Raw genomic sequence first — 18,376 nt, forward strand, 5'->3', positions numbered from 1 at the left:
GTGTTGTGCAATACTGAGGAACAAAGACTTTTGAAAATACCTATTTTGTATACCATTATAGGACAACTATTAGAAACACTTGATAAACTTCACCAAAAGCAAAAAAGAATCATCTTCGTTTCAACAGTGAAACGATGATATTAATTAAAATATTATGGGCTGGCATCCCTTTGATGAACAGAACATAAAACCACTGAATTTCATGTGGAAACTGATTAAATTAAATCAAATACAGAATAAGATATTGAAAATGAAACTTTATTAATTTTTTCTTACATTTGCAGACAAGTTGGGGGTGGCTTCACTTGAAGCCACTGTGGGAGATTTTAGTGACATGCACAACACTCAAAAAAGACACAACATACCCAGAACAGATTCAAAATAAGTAGTTATGGAACATTTCATGTCAGATGACAAGCATAAGCCCACATCACGTGTTACAACTTCTGCTGGATGTTTGAGGGGTTTTTTTTTTTTTCATACTAGAATACATGCAACGTTTTGTAGGGCCATGCTGTGGCACGTGTTTTGCGTCCGACTTTCTCTTTTCCATGGGCATCTATGGTATACTACAGGATGGACCTGGTAAACCTATCACATTTCTAGTGCCTACTAAACCAGTTACAACACTCCTTCTAAAGTCTTTGGGTCGTCAAATTCTACTATTGTTGCACAAAGCTTACAAAATAAATGAGTTTATTACTGATATATAAACAAATTACCACAACAATATTAGCCATGATCTTTTTGTGTTTCTATCAATTGTATAAAATGATCGTAACATGTAAGCTTTGTGAAAGCACCCCATATTCGCATTATTTGCCTTAGAAACGTTAGGACAAGCAACTTGCTTTATGCTACCATCAGCGTCCTTTCTGTTTACAACGGAAACGTCATTTGGAGAACTAATAGTAGATACAAATAAAACAGTGCCTTTGTCCTTCCATTCTATACAGGTTATTCCATCATTCCTTACTGACCAATCACATTTCCCTCTACTGAGTTTTTTATCATACTCCTCTAGTGGCAGATCTTTGCGATCACACTGACACTACCACAACCAGACATCCCACGTCGTTTTAGCTTTTCGAATAATGGCAAACTTGTGAAGCATTTATCAAAAAATGAATTATAACCTTTCCCTTCTAGGCCCTCACACAAATCAGGTATAATTTTTTGTCCCAAATGAACCTCAGCCGTATCTTTTTTCCCAGTATACACTTGAAAATCACAAACAAACCCTAACTTATCGGCTCGAAGCCACATCTTATATCCTTTTTTGATGGGTTTCTTGGACATGTGTTATTTACAACTAACACTACCTTTGAATTTCACCAAGCATTCATCAACTGCTTGATTTTTGGTGGGGGCATAATTCCCTTTGAAAGTTTTACTCAATCTGCCAAGCATAGATCTTGTATTATAAAGCTTATCCTAATTTGGAGAAGCCCTTCTAGCCATCGTGCTATCATTCAAATGAACGTATGATAGTAGCCACTCAGAGCTATTTAGGGACACGAGTGAACTTACATAAGTGTCCCTCAACTCTTCATGGCAAGACCGTCGTGGTAACTACAAGGTCGTTTCATTCCCATGTAAGTATTTATTTTCAGAAAAACTAGCACTTCATCTTTGTTTACAGGTTTAGATGGTTTCGCTTTCTGAGTAGCATATAAGTTAGTTTGAAACACTAAATGTTCAATCAAATCATCGCAAAAAATAACTGAAAAGGAATCTTGTGGTGTCATATTGTTACTTTCCTTTTTCAGTTTGCCCTTTACGCTAACATACTCATTGAAGTCAGGACACTTTATACTACCACAATAAACTTTACTCCACCTATTAGTGGCAAAAGAAGATAAAGACACGTCGTCATTACAGCGAAAACTATCATCATCATTATCGTAATCACTTTCACTCTCTGAAATTGTTAGGCCTTCCGGGATTTTGAGTGTTAGCTTCTCGACATCGCTTCCTTCAGTAATAACGTCCAGGAGAGGATCAGGACAGGTATGAAAGTCACTTTCATCACTTTCTGATTCGGGTTAAGATGTAACTTTGTCAAGAATTTCTAATATTCCTATTATTTCTTTCTTAGATAGCGTTTTCCTAGGCATGGGGGGAAGAAAATACAGATTAGGTTCGGACAAAAATGGTTCAAATGGCTCTGAGCACTATGGGACTCAACATCTTAGGTCATAAGTCCCCTAGAACTTAGAACTACTTAAACCTAACTAACCTAAGGACATCACACACACCCATGCCCGAGGCAGGATTCGAACCTGCGACCGTAGCAGTCCCGCGGTTCCGGACTGCAGCGCCAGAACCGCTAGACCAAGGTTCGGACAGACGTGGTCAAGTACAGAGGCCCCATATGAAGCGATCATATGCATATTGTGCTAACTATATTAACTATATACTTTGTTTCGTATATTAACGTATTACACATTATATCTTCAACATTTTCGAACATAAGTATCTGGGAACATACCTTATATAAGCGCAAGAAATGTTTACCTGAGTAAACTGAACTGCAGCCACCATAACTGAAGTGAACACCAGTATTAGAAACTTTCTTATGACAACGAAACAGACTCTGTACAAAAATTTACGCAGATTGCAGCGCCATGTAGGCCTGAGAGCAAGTGGATTCAGTCAGCTGAGAAAAAAATAAAAGGCCATGTGGACTCAAACAGAGTCACTATGTCTCAAAGTGTTATTCCACGGTCGGATAAATCTCTTATTGAAACCCAACGTTTCGTTCCCATCTGCAGAGGACTTGTTCAACGGGGGCTGTAACTTTTCTGAAGGTCAGATGTTCCTAATTGCTGTTACTAATTGGCGCAAAATTCCGTTTCTGCGGGCACCGGCGCAGTTGCTTGACTTCACGTGTTTTGAAAACGTGAGTGCAATTGGTCATTGTCAAATGCTGTTATCCGCTGTTGCTATCACCCAATGGGGGAAGACTGGTATACATCTTCTTCAGTACCAGAATCCAGATACCATTCAGTTCCACATCCTCCTTCTTCCGATTAAAATTATTGTGGTGTTTAGTAAGCTCTGTAGTCCGCTAGTGGCTGGCAGTACCTGAGGCTTATCAAACCGAAACCGGTCATGCCCAGGCTGCAAACCATGTTGTTCAACAACTGATCTACTTGATTCTCTCCTTCTGCAGCTGACCTTGTGTTCTTCTAGACGTTTTTCGACCCTTCTTTTAGAAAAGCCCACATACACGTCTCTACAAATACGGAGAATCCTGTAAATTCCTGCTGTTTCTAGCGTTTTTGAGCATCCTTGGCCGACTTTAGGCGTTCTTGTATCTTTCGGGTAGGTTTTTAGATTTTAGCTATATTCCGTTTCGTCAAGATATATGCTATGCTGTCAGTAATGTTTTTAATGAAATCCAGGAAAATCTTGGTTTCACACCCATATTTCGCTACGATTTCTTCGTGGCTGTCTTAATTCTATTTTAATCCCAGCGGATGATTATCTGTTCTGCAGTAACACATTTGTGAGATATTCCTATTCAACGTCGAGCAGCTCTGGTTCACAATTTTCCTCACTCTATTTGCTAATGTTTTTAATACACTTTGCTCTTATCGTGGGTGGTGATTTCAGTCTTGGTGTAGGTAATGGTCCATGTGTGAGGATTTTTGGTATGCCTTGTGGCCTACGCTACCATCATTTTTCTTCAAGACTAACACATACAGAATGTGTAACCTGCGTCTACCTCCTCCTCCACAGTGAACTGAATCTCGGATTAATCTCCCTTAGATGTTCATGAAAACGACACAGTTCCTCTCTGACATGTGTGCACAACACAGACGTATCATGCACGTAACCAATTATTCGGTTTTTTATTGGCTGTTTCTAATGACTGTTCTCCGAATTTTTCCATGAAGAAATCAGCTATCACCGGGCTTAAGGGGTTTCCAATACCCTTGCCATCCATCTGGTCATATTATTCAAACAGTTCTGCAATATTGGCAGGAAAAATCCGATTCAGTTTCTCCACCACCCTATTAAGTGGATTCTTGGTACACAGCAGTACCACATTAACAATGATTAATATGTGCCCAGGTGGTCAATCCAGCCATTTAATTTACCGATAAAATCTCCTGAATTCTTGATGTAAAAGATCGGCCCGCATGTAGTCGTCATACAGTTGTCAAGAACTTGGTAATAGAACTGTTGGGCAGACCAAAAGCACTTGCTATGTGTCTCTTTATGAATTTTTGGCACAACATGAAATCGTGGTGGCGCAACTGAACTTGTCTTTCTGTACGCTCTGATCGATTGACGAGTATTTTTACCAATCATGTAACAGTTCTAAGAACATTGTCAGTGGGATCCTTACTCAGGTTGCTACAAGTCTGCAGATTGTGGCGTCCCCGCACTCCAACCGCGTGCTGATATTGTCGACGCCGTAGAGCTGCTGTTGCCACAGCTCTCGCAGTGGAGTTGAGACACGATGCGCGATGACGTAGGTCCCTGTTGGTGACGGGAGAATGAAATGCGAACTCGTACGATGGATGCTTCTTCTGGTTTAAGATTGAATGTTTCATTGCCCGGATATACATTAGTTGTTAAATCTTATCTCATCCGCACCGTACACACCACCAATTGGGAGGAAACATTGTGATTATCAGTCTTCTCGTACGTTGTTGGCTCGTTGCTATGGAGTTGTTGAACCTGTATGAAGCGAGATCCACAGATACTCTTTGATCACGTCTGAGTGAACCTACGCCGTAATGTTAAAAAAATGTTCAAAAGTTCTCTTTTCAATTAATGAAGTAGGTATTTTGATATTCAGATTAAATTGTCCCTACTAAACAGTCGTTGGTTAACTATCATTGATTAAATCACTTAATAATGTAGTCCACGCTTGATATTTCACTTGTAACGAACAGTTCATTGTTCCTTGGCCACTAAATACTTTATAACTTTCGCACCACACACACACGCAGTTGGTTGGTAAAGTCAGTTCTATTAAAATTAAATTTCTTGCCAATTACGACAACTTGACTCTTCAGCGTAATTGTATTATCCTCGTGAAGTCGTGTAATTGTGTCCTACCCGAGAGTAATTGAGTGTAGTCCTTTGATATACTATCCACTCTTCTTTTTGTTCCAACTATTTGAAATTCAAGTCCAATATTCACTAGTTTCGTCAATAAAGTTCAATTAACCCGTTATGCACGGTTAAACGCGTCTATCAGTTCCTCTGCTTAGAAAATCTGTTTCCGAAGTTCGTGAATCACGTCACGCAAGAAACACTTCTGAATGCAAAACAATCTCGTCGCGTTCCGTACTCTCAGTAACTAAGACAAGAATTGTTCTCGTACGTCTTTACAGGACGAGAGCCAGCAAGCGAGTTATTCTGTGAAAGTGTATTGTAGGCGCATCGAATTTCTTCGTTGCGCTTACAACTCTCTTCCACATAAAAGTTATCTCTGACTAACATCACCTTGGACTTAGCTTTCGAGATATTAATTGCAATTATCACTTGGATATTTGTCCATTAATTAAATCTGAGGTTTCTTCCTCCTCTTTTCATAACAAAAACCCTCAGTGATGTACAGGGCTATTACAAATGATTGAAGCGATTTCATAAATTCACTGTAGCTCCATTCATTGACATATGGTCACGACACACTACAGATACGTAGAAAAACTCATAAAGTTTTGTTCGGCTGAAGCCGCACTTCAGGTTTCTGCCGCCAGAGCGCTCGACACCGCAGTGAGACAAAATGGCGACAGGAGCCGAGAAAGCGTATGTCGTGCTTGAAATGCACTCACATCAGACAGTCATAACAGTGCAACGACACTTCAGGACGAAGTTCAACAAAGATCCACCAACTGCTAACTCCATTCGGCGATGGTATGCTCAGTTTAAAGCTTCTGGATGCCTCTGTAAGGGGAAATCAACGGGTCGGCCTGCAGTGTGCGAAGAAACGGTTGAACGCGTGCGGGCAAGTTTCACGTGTGGCTCATGCCACAGCTGGAGACCGACAGCGCCGACTTCATCTTTCAACAGGATGGTGCTCCGCCGCACTTCCATCATGATGTTCGTCATTTCTTAAACAGGAGATTGGAAAACCGATGGATCGGTCGTGGTGGAGATCATGGTCAGCAATTCATGTCATGGCCTCCACGCTCTCCCGACTTAACCCCATGCGATTTCTTTCTGTGGGGTTATGTGAAAGATTCAAGAAACTTGCCAGAACTGCGAGCTCGCATCAACGATGCTTTCGAACTCATTGATGGGGACATGCTGCGCCGAGTGTGGGAGGAACTTGATTATTGGCTTGATGTCTGCCGAATCACTAAAGGGGCACATATCGAACATTTGTGAATGCCTAAAAAAACTTTTTGAGTTTTTGTATGTGTGTGCAAAGCATTGTGAAAATATCTCAAATAATAAAGTTATTGTAGAGCTGTGAAATCGCTTCAATCATTTGTAATAACCCTGTACAATGTAGTTGTTATCAAAAGTTATTGGTGTTAGGTTATCGGCAAAAATGTATTTGCCAAGATAACTCTTCCCTACTTCATATTACGATATTCTGTCCTAATTGACTTTAAGGGGGTCGTTGGGGTGTTATAAGATCTAATAAATTTAATGTTACCGTTATAACTAGTCACAATTATAACTACTGTTGGATTGCCCTTGTCAGCCGGGAGAATAATAATATATTCTATAACGAGAGAGTTGTTAAGGAAAGCATTCGTTGTATTGAATCTCCCACAGATACTAGTCCCACAGCTTCAGTATATAACTTCTTTGGAATTCTGAAGGAATGGAAGGGAGCGAATGGTACATTGAAATGGTGAGCTTGTCGATGAGGCGTATTCGGTGAGATCAGTCGCTACAGTTAGTGTATATGAAACAGTTGACCAATCAGAAACGCCACTTGTGCTTTGGAACGCCAATCATAATCGGGTAAATCAATGAATCTACCTCCTGGTGAGACAGACGGATCCGTAGACACTTGTCCCACAGCTCAAGGCATCTGCTTTTACTGGCATTTTGTCTGCAGGTGGTACCGGGGCCGCGGCGGGCAAAGCGTTGCTGTGGCGACGGACGAGCGCGTGATCCAGGTGGGCGGCAGCCTGTACCTGCGCAGCGCCCAGCTGGAGGACTCTGGCCGCTACACCTGCGTCGTCAACAACAGCGTGGGCAGCGAACGCGCCTCCACCTCACTGCTCGTCACCAGTGAGTACGCCGTGCGCGCAACATATAAGCCTTGCCCCTTTGAAAGTAAGCCATAAGCACAACTGACAAAAAATTAGTCATCTGATGTCATCAAGCTAATACCGAGTAACAGCGCCTTTACCCTTGATAATGACCTCAATTCGGCGAAGGAGGGTGTTCACAATTTGATTCAGATATACTGATTTATTGATGATTAGATTCACTGTAGCTTTCACCCGCTGCTCAAAGTTGTTTCTATGCATTAAGATCGGATAAGGTGCAAAGGGCGCCTTGAGTGTTTGTGAAAACAGCAATGAATGCCTACAGCTCTGTGAACACAGCAATTGTCATCGTGGATAACGAGAGTTTCCGCAGTATTGTTAAGACGTAGAAATTATAATGAAGATCCTGGTTTATGATCAAGGTAACCTGAATGAGCCGGATGAAGTCATGGTACGAAAACACAACAAAAACATCTCACAACCCACTCTCACCTGATCTAAACCCACAACACATTGCTGGTTAAATGCTTCGTTGGCACCTTGATGCACTCAGTGGCTACCACCATTTGAGAAGAGCCAAAATCGCGACTCATGGGGCCACACTAAACGCCTCTAGTCAGCTGTGTCCAGTTTCTGTACGTCTTTGCTTAGCCCGCTGAAGACGAGCAACTTTATGTGCCACTCTGAACAGTCCCCTTTTCGATGTACCCGAGTCTAGGTATCCACTGCCTGTAAGGCAGTTCCCTTAACAGTGATCGATCAGAAAATGGTTGTGGTGGACCTCTCGTGTATAAAAAAACTTGTCTCTGATAAGACGTGACACTCTTCTCCAATCCTTGTCGCTTGGGATTCGTGCGACCATCGTTGTTACGCCATGTTGGATGGCTGCAGGTTGTACACCATTCTTAGTAGACGCGACAGACAGGCCACGTTAATACACTAACCAACCATGCAACTCCAGATGGTCATATACTATATAAATCCCTCAACCATTTTATGTGGTCTGATGGTGATCGTTTCACATGATACTTGGAGCAAGTAAAGAGCTGTCTAAACAGCTTCTGCAGGTGCTATATAAATATGACTTCCCTTAAATATTTACGAGCTGTGGAGATCCGTTAGAAAAAAATGTACACTGGTGTGCAAACTTAAGGACGACAGTAACCTTCGCATGAAGTGTCACTGCCAAGTAACATACCTCGAATGAATTTGGACGATACATTGAAAGAATTGTTGCAGTACAGTACACTAAGTAACTGAAAAAAATACGCAATGAGATGAAAAGAAATTACACATTTGTTCGAAGACAAACTTACGTCACCGCGATTCATAGTGGTCCCCTGGATTTCAAAAAAAGGCCGGATATGGTTCTTAATTGGATGTGTGATCACAGTAGACGACATTGCATGCTGTGCAATGTGCTCCCTTGTTGGCCACAAGGTTAGTAAGGGGTTGCGGTGGTACGGCGTTCCTCCCTTCCACCAGTGTGGTTGACAAGTGCTGGATGGTCGTTGGTTCATATGGACATGCTGCAATATGTCTCCCGAACACAACCTACACGTTCTCAATGGGGCTTAAGTCAGGGGGACGGGCAAGCCAGTCCATACCCCGAATATTCTCTCATTCCAAGAGCTCCTCCACCTTGCGCTGTTCGTTTCAGTCGGTCTTTTTCAGCCACAGAAGTGAAGTCAATTGCAAAGCGCCCTTGATAAGTCGCACACAGAGAAGGAGTACAGTGTCGCAATAACGTTGACCGGTAAGTGTATTGTATTCAAAGATTTGGAGTTAGTATGTCCAAATAACATTATTCCTCCCTCCACATCGTAACACCTGGAGCACCAAATCTATCATTTCCGATACTGCTGGTCTTGCCCTCATGTGGCGATAGGCAGGAACGCATAACGCAGTTATATTGTCGAAGATTATCTTTCTGGTGGTCCATGTGTTATGGTGTGGGGAGGCATAAAGTTGCATGGGCGTACTAACCTCCAGATCTGTGAACGTGCCACACTTACTGGCCAACGTAATTGTGACAGTGTACTCCTTCCTGTTGTACGTATTTTCAGGGGTGCATTCGGCCCTGACTACACTTTTATGGATGACAATGTTCAACTGCATCGAATAGTGCAAGTCGAAGAGCTCTTGCAACGAAAGAACATTAGGCGAATGAACTGGCCTGTCCGTTCCCCCGACTTAAATTCCATCGAGAACGAGTGGGATGCGTCGGGGAGTCGTATTGCTGGATGTCCAAATGCACCAGCGACCATCCAACAGTTGTCAAACGCACTGACGGAGGAATGGAACTCCCTAGCACAAGAACTCCTTAACAACTTTGTGGCCAGCGTGGTTACACGTTGCAGAGCGCGCACTGCCGTCACACACGGCCAGGGACCTCATTTTGTAATGACCAAGTGACGATCATAAATCGCAATGACTTCAGCGTAACTACTGTCTTTGAATAAAAGTCTCATTTCTGTTCATCTCATTGCGTATTTCTTTGACTTAATTTATGTAGCACACTGCAGCAGTTCTTTCTATGTATGGTCTAAATAACATCAAGTAATGTTACTTGGCAGTGACGCATTATTAAAGTTACTTTCATCGTCCGGTTTTGCATACAAGTCTACTTACCTCTTTTCTTGCCAACATCAGTCTCAACCTAATATTCACTCGACTACGGAGTGATCATGCGAATGAGATGAAGGGCGATTTGTACACTCATGGAGGCTAAACATCATGTATCATGTGCGTAAGACTCACGAAATATTTCGGAAGGTTGCTTTCAGTATCTGCCTCGAAGAACGAAGCAAACAACTTACAGAACTTTTATAAAGCTTCGTGAGGAATAGCCCAAACACGAAATCAAGACTATTATTGTTATCATAAGTTTGGCATACACCTTCCTAATCGACTATCATGCGAGAACAAACGAAATTATTTCCCTCGCATAATACTGCTCGGTGGGCAATTGCATGTTTTGTGTTGTGAGACCATGGTGGGGAGTTCTGTCGTCTCACGTAAATAATGTCTGCTTCCTTTCTGGATGTTTTAGTGCCCTTACCTACTAGACTTCGTATTAACAAAAATTTCAGTGTAATATACAATTGCTGCTAATCAGCTAGTCTAAAATTGCGGATTTTATGCATGCAGAATGCGATTAGCTGTGAAATATGCCGCGTAACTTATCCTTAAGCAACAAGATTTTCCTAATCATTTCCTTATTTTATAGCTACTTTCAATGATTACTTACACGTCCGTTCCTGTAAACATATTATACTGTTGATATTTCTTGGATGCAGGAATCCGTAAACGTTGAATCCCATACAACACCAGCTAAAATCATTTAACAGTAATAAAACGTGGACTTGCAGACGCATTAGCTTAAAAAATATAGATCATGCATGTAACTAGTTGGAAAGTGTCCGTCAAGGTAAGAGTTACTTTTTTTTATAGTTCTACACACAAATGAAGCAAAATTTTGATGAAGTACATATCCCTCCATCTACATTGCCGAATTCGTTATTTTCTGCAGTTCTGTCCTAGTTACTCATACACATCTAGCATATAGACGAAGTGAAGGAACTTGGAAAACGTGCTTCGCCACTTCTTGATGACACTCTCAACATGTTCGACCTCTCCTCATGAAACAAAGCTTTGTTGAATTACCAAGCTTTTTGCTTGCCCATCTCATTAAAATATACGTGTAAGTGGGAACAAGAGCACTTTCAGAAATAGTGAATTTAGTTTCATTGTTGATAGTGTAGTGTTTTCTTTACAATTGAACTTCCTGACAGGCTAAAACTCTATATCAGACAAACTCGAACCCAGACCCTAGCGTTTTCCAGGCATTGCTTTCACTGAATGTGCTATCAAAGGACAGCTGATGACCTGTCTCCATAGCTCCACATTTACCGGTACCTCCGTTCTACATTCACACTAGTTTTCCTGCATATTTTGCTAAACATTTTTACGAATCCCTTAGTTCTACACAACGTGATCCTACCGATACTCTGGCATCAATGATATGATTTATGGTGCTCATTTTACATCTGTGCGTTTCTGCATTGCAGAGGCAGCTACACTCTCAAACTTCTGATATATGCTGCCTGAAATGGAGAAAGTTACACTGTGAACATCTTGCGCAACGAAACCAAACTGATATCCCTGTATTAAAGAGGGACGTTCAATAAGTAATGCAACCCACTTTTTTCTCTGTCAATTTCGGTTGAAAAAATGCGCAATTTGTTGTGGGACATCGTGGAATATTCCCGCTTCAGCTCCTATAGTTTCTCGCAGTTTCGATAGGTGTTATACGTAGCCTTCAAAATGGCGCTTGTAATGGAGCAGCTTTCCAAGTAGAGAGCTGGCACTGAGTTTCTTTCGGCGGAAAACCAGAGCATCCTAGATATTCACAGGCTCTTGCAGAATGTATACGGAGAAGCCACAAAACTGCAAACGAACTTCTCGTTTTCCATGACAACGTAAGGATGCGCATCCAAGAGAAGCTCACAAGACTTCATTGGACAGTTTTTCCTCACCTACCTTACAGCACTGATCTCGCACCTTCCGGCTTCCATCTGTTTGGCCCAATGAAGGGTTCACTCCTCGGAAAGCGCTACATGGATGAGGGAGACGTTATTGATTCAGGAAGACGTTGCCTCCGACGTGGACTAGTAGAGTGGTACCATTCGAGCATACAGTCCCTTTCAATAAGGTGGCTTAAGGCCATCGTATTGAACGGGGATTATGTTGAAAATAGTGTGCTGCAGCCAAAAGAATGGGGAATAGTATGGCGTATTGGAATCCTAAATAAAACCAAAAACATTTCACAAAAAATGTGTTTTATTACTTACTGAACGACCCTCGTACACGCCTGTGCGATTGTTGGTTAAAGAATCGTCCTGATCCGTGCTAATTTTCAGCATAGGAAGAAAAACCATTTCTGCACCTGAAGATTGGCGAAGAGCATATGCTGACTAATGGCTGTGTCTACCGTAACTGTAACTTTTCAGCTGGAGATCACAACACATTCTTCCCAGACTACGTTCACGTGCAGTTTATTGCCATCTAGAAAACATTAAGAAAGGTCGAATCATCGGCAAGAGGGGCAGGGGAGTATCATACCGACAAATTGCACAAATATTTGGGTATGGTGCAATGACTACACAACGAGCGGAGACGAAATGGACTCAAGACAATACTGCGACAAGGAAAGTAGACAAGCGTCCTTGTAGAAGAACTACACAACGAGAATATCGTAGCCTTGTTTTATTGGCTCTGGCGAATAAACGGGCGACAACAAGTGAAATCTAGGTGGAGGTACAGGCAGGGTGTCACCTCTGACAGTGGGGAAGAGATTACTGGAAGCTGGGTTAAGATCTCGAATATCCATGCGTCGTTTACTGGTGACACCATACCACATACAACAGAAACTTCCACAGCCTGGAGCCAGAGTCAACTGTGAGTGTGGTGTTTATTGTTGAGCCTCGCTTCTTTCGTGGCGGTCAGATCGACGCCAACGTATCTGCAGACGATTTAGTGAAGCAGAAATTTTCGAGTCCCATACCTACCCAATTGCTGGGAACATGATGGAATATCGTAGCCCTGTTTTATTGGCTCTGGCGAATAAACGGGCGACAACAAGTGAAATCTAGGTGGAGGTACAGGCAGTGTGTCACCTCTGACAGTGGGGAAGAGATTACTGGAAGCTGGGTTAAGATCTCGAATATCCATGCGTCGTTTACTGGTGACACCATACCACATACAACAGAAACTTCCACAGCCTGGAGCCAGAGTCAACTGTGAGTGTGGTGTTTATTGTTGAGCCTCGCTTCTTTCGTGGCGGTCAGATCGACGCCAACGTATCTGCAGACGATTTAGTGAAGCAGAAATTTTCGAGTCCCATATCTACCCAATTGCTGGGAACATGATGGAATATCGTAGCCCTGTTTTATTGGCTCTGGCGAATAAACGGGCGACAACAACTGAAATCTAGGTGGAGGTACAGGCAGAGTGTCTCCTCTGACAGTGGGGAAGAGGGAGAAGTGTTGGATATGGTAACTAGACTGATTTGGTGATTGGCGAAGAGAGGACTTATGCTTGCCAGTATGTGGCAAGTATTGTGTACTCTGTTTGTATATCCTTCATGATCAGGGTACCAAACAGCATATTCCAGCAGGATAATGCGAGATTCCATACTGCAATTCACCACAAACGCCATAAATATTTACAGTCCTGCCCAATCTACTGATTGGTCACCCACAGATCATGTCTAGTAAGCGATGAGGAGACATAAATTTTCATATCAGCTTTCAATATGCATTAACGGACATAGCATGAATTTCAGGCCTAGCAGAAATTCCTTGAGATGACATTATGGTACAGGCTGCTTCCATACAACTATGCATGCAAGGTAGTATACATGCCCATGGGAGTCACAACCCACACTTGTTGATGGCGAAAATCAGTTCCGAATGGAACAAAATTTTAATAATTCAATACACATTACGCCGTAAACATCTCCACAAAGTTAATAAATATCGGACTGGGGCTTCATGGTGTAACATTTTCAGTTTCTGTTAGTGATTTACTTGTGTGGTGTTGACAATGACAAAGTTCTCAGTTCTACAAGTGCTCTATGAACTGTGTAGGAAATGTTGTAAGAACTGAGAGAGAAAAAAGTTTTTGCTGATGAGTATTTTTCTTAAAGCTTCACAATACAATGTCAGAAAGCAGAGCTAACCATGAAGTATGTGGTTCAGGATCTTGGTGTGCTTGTTGGCAGAGCAGCTGTCGGCCTACATGAGCCCACAGGTGCAGGTGGTGGACGTGGGGAAGACGGCGCTGTTCAACTGCACAACGGACGGCCACCCCAAGCAATCGGTAGTCTGGCTCAAGGACGCGCAGCTGCTCACCCCCTCCAGCAGGGTGCGCCTGCTCGCCTCAGAGGTAGGCAGCCCAGTTAACCATCACTAACAGAAATGGTCTCTTCACACAACTTCAGATAAGACTGACGTCTTCTATAAACGAATCTCAGTGCATGTATTACCAACATTCCCACGACTGCAAATCATACATATTCATACGACCCACTTCAGGAATTAGTGCTCCTATAGTTAAGTTTGCCGTGAAACACATGTACTACTTAATTTTCTCTGATATTGTAGTAGTAAATTTTCTTTCATTTTAACAGTTTTGATGTGGCGATAGCGTAAAAGATAAAGGGAAAAAATATGTTCACTATCTAGACAGAACACCGAAATAAATGTGCCAAACATGATCCTTACATGTTACTCAAATTTTATGTCCCTTAGGTGTTGTCTTACATGTCATCGTAAAACAGTGGAAAAGGTCTTTGCGTGTATGTTGTTTGTTCGTTTGTTTGTTTATGACACACAGCCTATGATAATTTTGGTTTCATAAATTGTAAACATAGCCCTCTACTTTACACAGCTCTCTGCTCAACAAGAGTGATACTTTTTAACATTCAATAGCCTAAATCGCATAAAATATTTCTTTATTTAAGACAACCGCTTTCGACAGGCTTTGCTCTCAAAATCGGCTGTCTTGAATAAAGAAATATTTTATGCGATCTAGGCAGTTGAGTGTTTTTACTTGGTAAAACAGATTGCTCCCTCAGTATTCTCAAAATGAGAAAATTCAATTAAATGAAATATGTGTGTGCTGCCGAAATTTCTGAAGAATAATTTTTTTTACTGGTTGCAGACACTGAAGATAGCGCACGTAGAAAGATCAGATAGGGGAATGTACCAATGTGTGGTGTCCAATTCAGAAGAAACCGCACAAGGAACAGCTCAACTGAAGCTTGGCGGTAAGTACAGTTTTAATTCCCTTTCTGTTAATGAGCCACTAATTTCTACCTCTACAACCTGTTAATGTTTTCTCACACGAGCGTAGATGAAAATAAAAATCAAAATTAAAATGACTGTTTTTTTTTAGAAAAGACTTCTAACTAATCAAGACAGTGCAGTGATAAATCAGTGAACTCATTTTGAGAGGAATAGTATATTTAACTTTGTTAATGCAACATATAAGTTATGTAGCTACTACACAGACGTCACACCTTGTTACATTGCCGAAATAGTCGTACGCCATAGTGACTTGGGTCAATGAGGAACTAGCTTCACACAACAGTCCGATCATCCTGATTTAGATTTCCCCGTGTATTACACACACAGGGAAGGAGGTATACGGGATGATTTCTTCGACAAATTTATAGACACGTCCTTCCACAGTCCTCATGCAGCTAAATTACTAGACTGTCCCTTCTGCTCAAAGTATCAGCGGCATAAAAAATTGTGTCGTGTAAGATATTCAAAATGATCGTCATCTAAAATATCCTCAATATTGTCCTCCATTCTTCTGTATATTATCCTTGTAATCAACTTAGATGCATGAGGCGTTAAGCTGATTGTGCGATAATTCTCGCACTTGTCAGCTCTTCAAGTCTTTGGGATTGTTTGGGTGACTTTTTTCGAAAGTCAAATTGTATGTCGCCAGATTCATACATTCTATACACCAACGTGAATAGTCGTTTTGTTGCCACTTCTCTCAATGATTTTAGAAATCCTGGTGGAATTTTGTCTATCCCTTCTGCATCATTTGATCTTAAGTCCTCCATAGCTCTCTTAAATTCTGATTCTATCTCTTCTAAATCGACTCCTGTTTCTTCTATCACATCAGACAAATCTTCCCCCTCATAGAATCCTTCAGTGTACTCTTTCCACCCATCCACTCTCTCCTCTGCATTTAACAGTGGAATTCCCATTGAACTTCAAATGGTTCAAATGGCTCTGAGCACTATGGAACTTAACATCTAAGGTCATCAGTCCCCTAGAACTTAGAACTACTTAAACCTAACTAACCTAAGGACATCACACACATCCATGCCCGAGGCAGGATTCGAACCTGCGACCGGAGCAGTCGCGCGGTTCCGGACTGAAGCGCCTAGAACCGCAAGACCACCGCGGTCGGCGCCCCATTGAACTCTTAATGTTACCACCCTTGCTTTTAATTTCACCGAAGGTTGTTTAGACTTTACTATATGCTTAGCCAGTCCTTCCGACAGTCATTTCTTTTTCGATTTCTTCACATTTTTCATGCAGGCATTTCGTCTTACCTTCCCTGCACTTTCTGTTGATTTCATTCCTCAGCGATTTGTATTACTGTATTACTGTATTCCTGAATTTCCCTGAACATTTTTGTAGTGTCTTCTTTCATCGACCAACTGAAGTATTTCTTCTTTTACCCATGGTTTATTTGCAGTTACCTTCATTGTTACCGTTTACTTTGCAACTTCTGTGAATGTCCTTTTTAGAAATATCCATTCCTCATTATTATTACCGCAGAATAGGGGAGAGAGTGTCCCTGACATGGTACAGGATTCGGGGTGGACGTCATTAAAACATAATAATTATTAATGCTTACGTTATGCCTGAATCAGCTGTATCACAATTTCATGTGTCTAATTTTGAATGTACAGTAGCCTAGTTGTTTCTGCGGCTACTAGATGGCGCTCGTAGCCACACCATGTTTACTTGCCCACACTTTCTAAAGTGGGCACCTCAGTCTTGTTGCAACCCTTGTTCACAGTACGAGCAGCCCTTAGCGGCTCGCCACCTCACAACTGTTCATGACGTCGCCTTTCCCGCTTAGATCTTTTTTAATATGTGACTTGTAAGTACTACATCTTTTCCAGTCAGTACAAACTTTAATTTTATTAATGTACTATATACCTAATATGTTCTAGAACAATTAGTCTAATTCTGAAGACGACGCTCATAGTAGTGTCGAAACCAGGTCAATTTTGACTTAATATTAGTGACCGAGGGCTTATTTGTTCCAATATAATTCTGACACGGTCACTGAACCTTAGCAGCTATGTTCAAAGTTTTATCTGATGTATGTGACCAGCAACAGCGTAAGCTTTAGCCCAGTTGCTGATGTGCTGCTCAAACCTGTCTCCGGTGGTCACAGACGCAACGCCGGTGCTGCTGCGCACGTTCGCGAACGCGACGCTGGCCCCCGGCTCTGCGTGGTCTGCGCAGTGCGAGGCGTCGGGCTCCCCGGCGCCCGCCGTCTCCTGGGCGCTGGACGGCGCGCCGCTCGAGTCGTCGCCGGGCGGGGAGCGCGTCGCCGTCAGCAACCGCGTCACCGCCGACGGCGTCCTCAGCTACCTCAACGTGTCCGCCCTGGCGCCAGAGCACGGCGGCCGCTACGCCTGCTCCGCCACCAACGCCGTCGGCTCCGTCACGCACCAGGTACGATGGTCCCACAAAAGCTAATCACTAAAAGTTTGAGAAAGTATATTAACGGCTTAAGGTGACCTACGACAAACATCAGACTGGCATAAGGGTATTACTTACGAGGGTCACTCCAAAAGAAATGCACACTATTTTTTTTAAATGCACCTTTTATTCTACATGTTTGAAAGCTTTACAGTGTGTAGATACATCCTGTAGGAACAATATTTTCATTTCTCCACATAATTTCCATTCCTCACAACTGCCTTGCGCCATCTTGGAACCAGCGCCCGTATACCCTGCACCAACCTGTTGGAGCCACTGTTTGGCAGCGTGCACAAGGGAGTCATCATCTTCAAACCTTCTTCCACGAAGAGAGTCTTTCAGTTTCCCAAAGAGATGGTAGTCACATGGAGCCAGGTCAGAATTGTAAAGCGGGTGTTTCAATGTTGTCCATCCGAGTTTTGTGATTGCTTCCATGGTTTTTTTGGCTGACATGTGGCCGTGCATTGTCGTGCAACATCAAAACATCCTGCTTTTGCCGATGTGGTCGAACACGACTCACTCACTCGAGCTTGAAGTTTCTTCGGTGTCGTCACATATGCATCAGAATTTATGGTGGTTCCAGTTGGCATGATGTCCACAAGCAAGAGTCCTTCGAAATCGAAAAACACCGTAGCCATAACTTTTCCAGCAGAAGGTGTGGTTTTGAATTTTTTTTTTTTTCTTGGGTGAAATTGCATGATGCCACTCCATTGACGGCCTCTTCGTCTCTGGTCAAAAATGATGGAGTCACAATTCTTCCAAGAAATTCATCTCCACCATTCTCGTACTGTTCCAAAAGTTCGCTGCAAACCGTTTTTCTTGTTTCTTTGTGAGCTACTGTCAACTTCCTGGGAACCAACCTGGCACAAACCT

At 42.3% G+C, this 18,376-nt stretch overlaps 1 protein-coding gene across 3 annotated transcripts in view; it reads left to right on the forward strand.

Moving 5' to 3' along the window:
- The first annotated feature begins 17,376 nt into the window (after positions 1–17,376).
- The window catches only part of LOC126162509 (Down syndrome cell adhesion molecule-like protein 1 homolog), a 169,015-nt gene continuing 168,015 nt past the window's right edge, over positions 17,377–18,376 (forward strand). For all 3 annotated transcript variants that reach the window (XM_049919061.1, XM_049919062.1, XM_049919063.1), the window contains exon 1: positions 17,377–17,476. The gene's annotated coding sequence lies outside the window, so the exon portion shown is untranslated. The remainder of the gene's footprint in view (positions 17,477–18,376) is intronic.

The sequence above is a fragment of the Schistocerca cancellata genome, chromosome 2 (genome assembly GCF_023864275.1).
Source record: "Schistocerca cancellata isolate TAMUIC-IGC-003103 chromosome 2, iqSchCanc2.1, whole genome shotgun sequence".
Classification (NCBI taxonomy): Eukaryota; Metazoa; Arthropoda; class Insecta; order Orthoptera; family Acrididae; genus Schistocerca; species Schistocerca cancellata.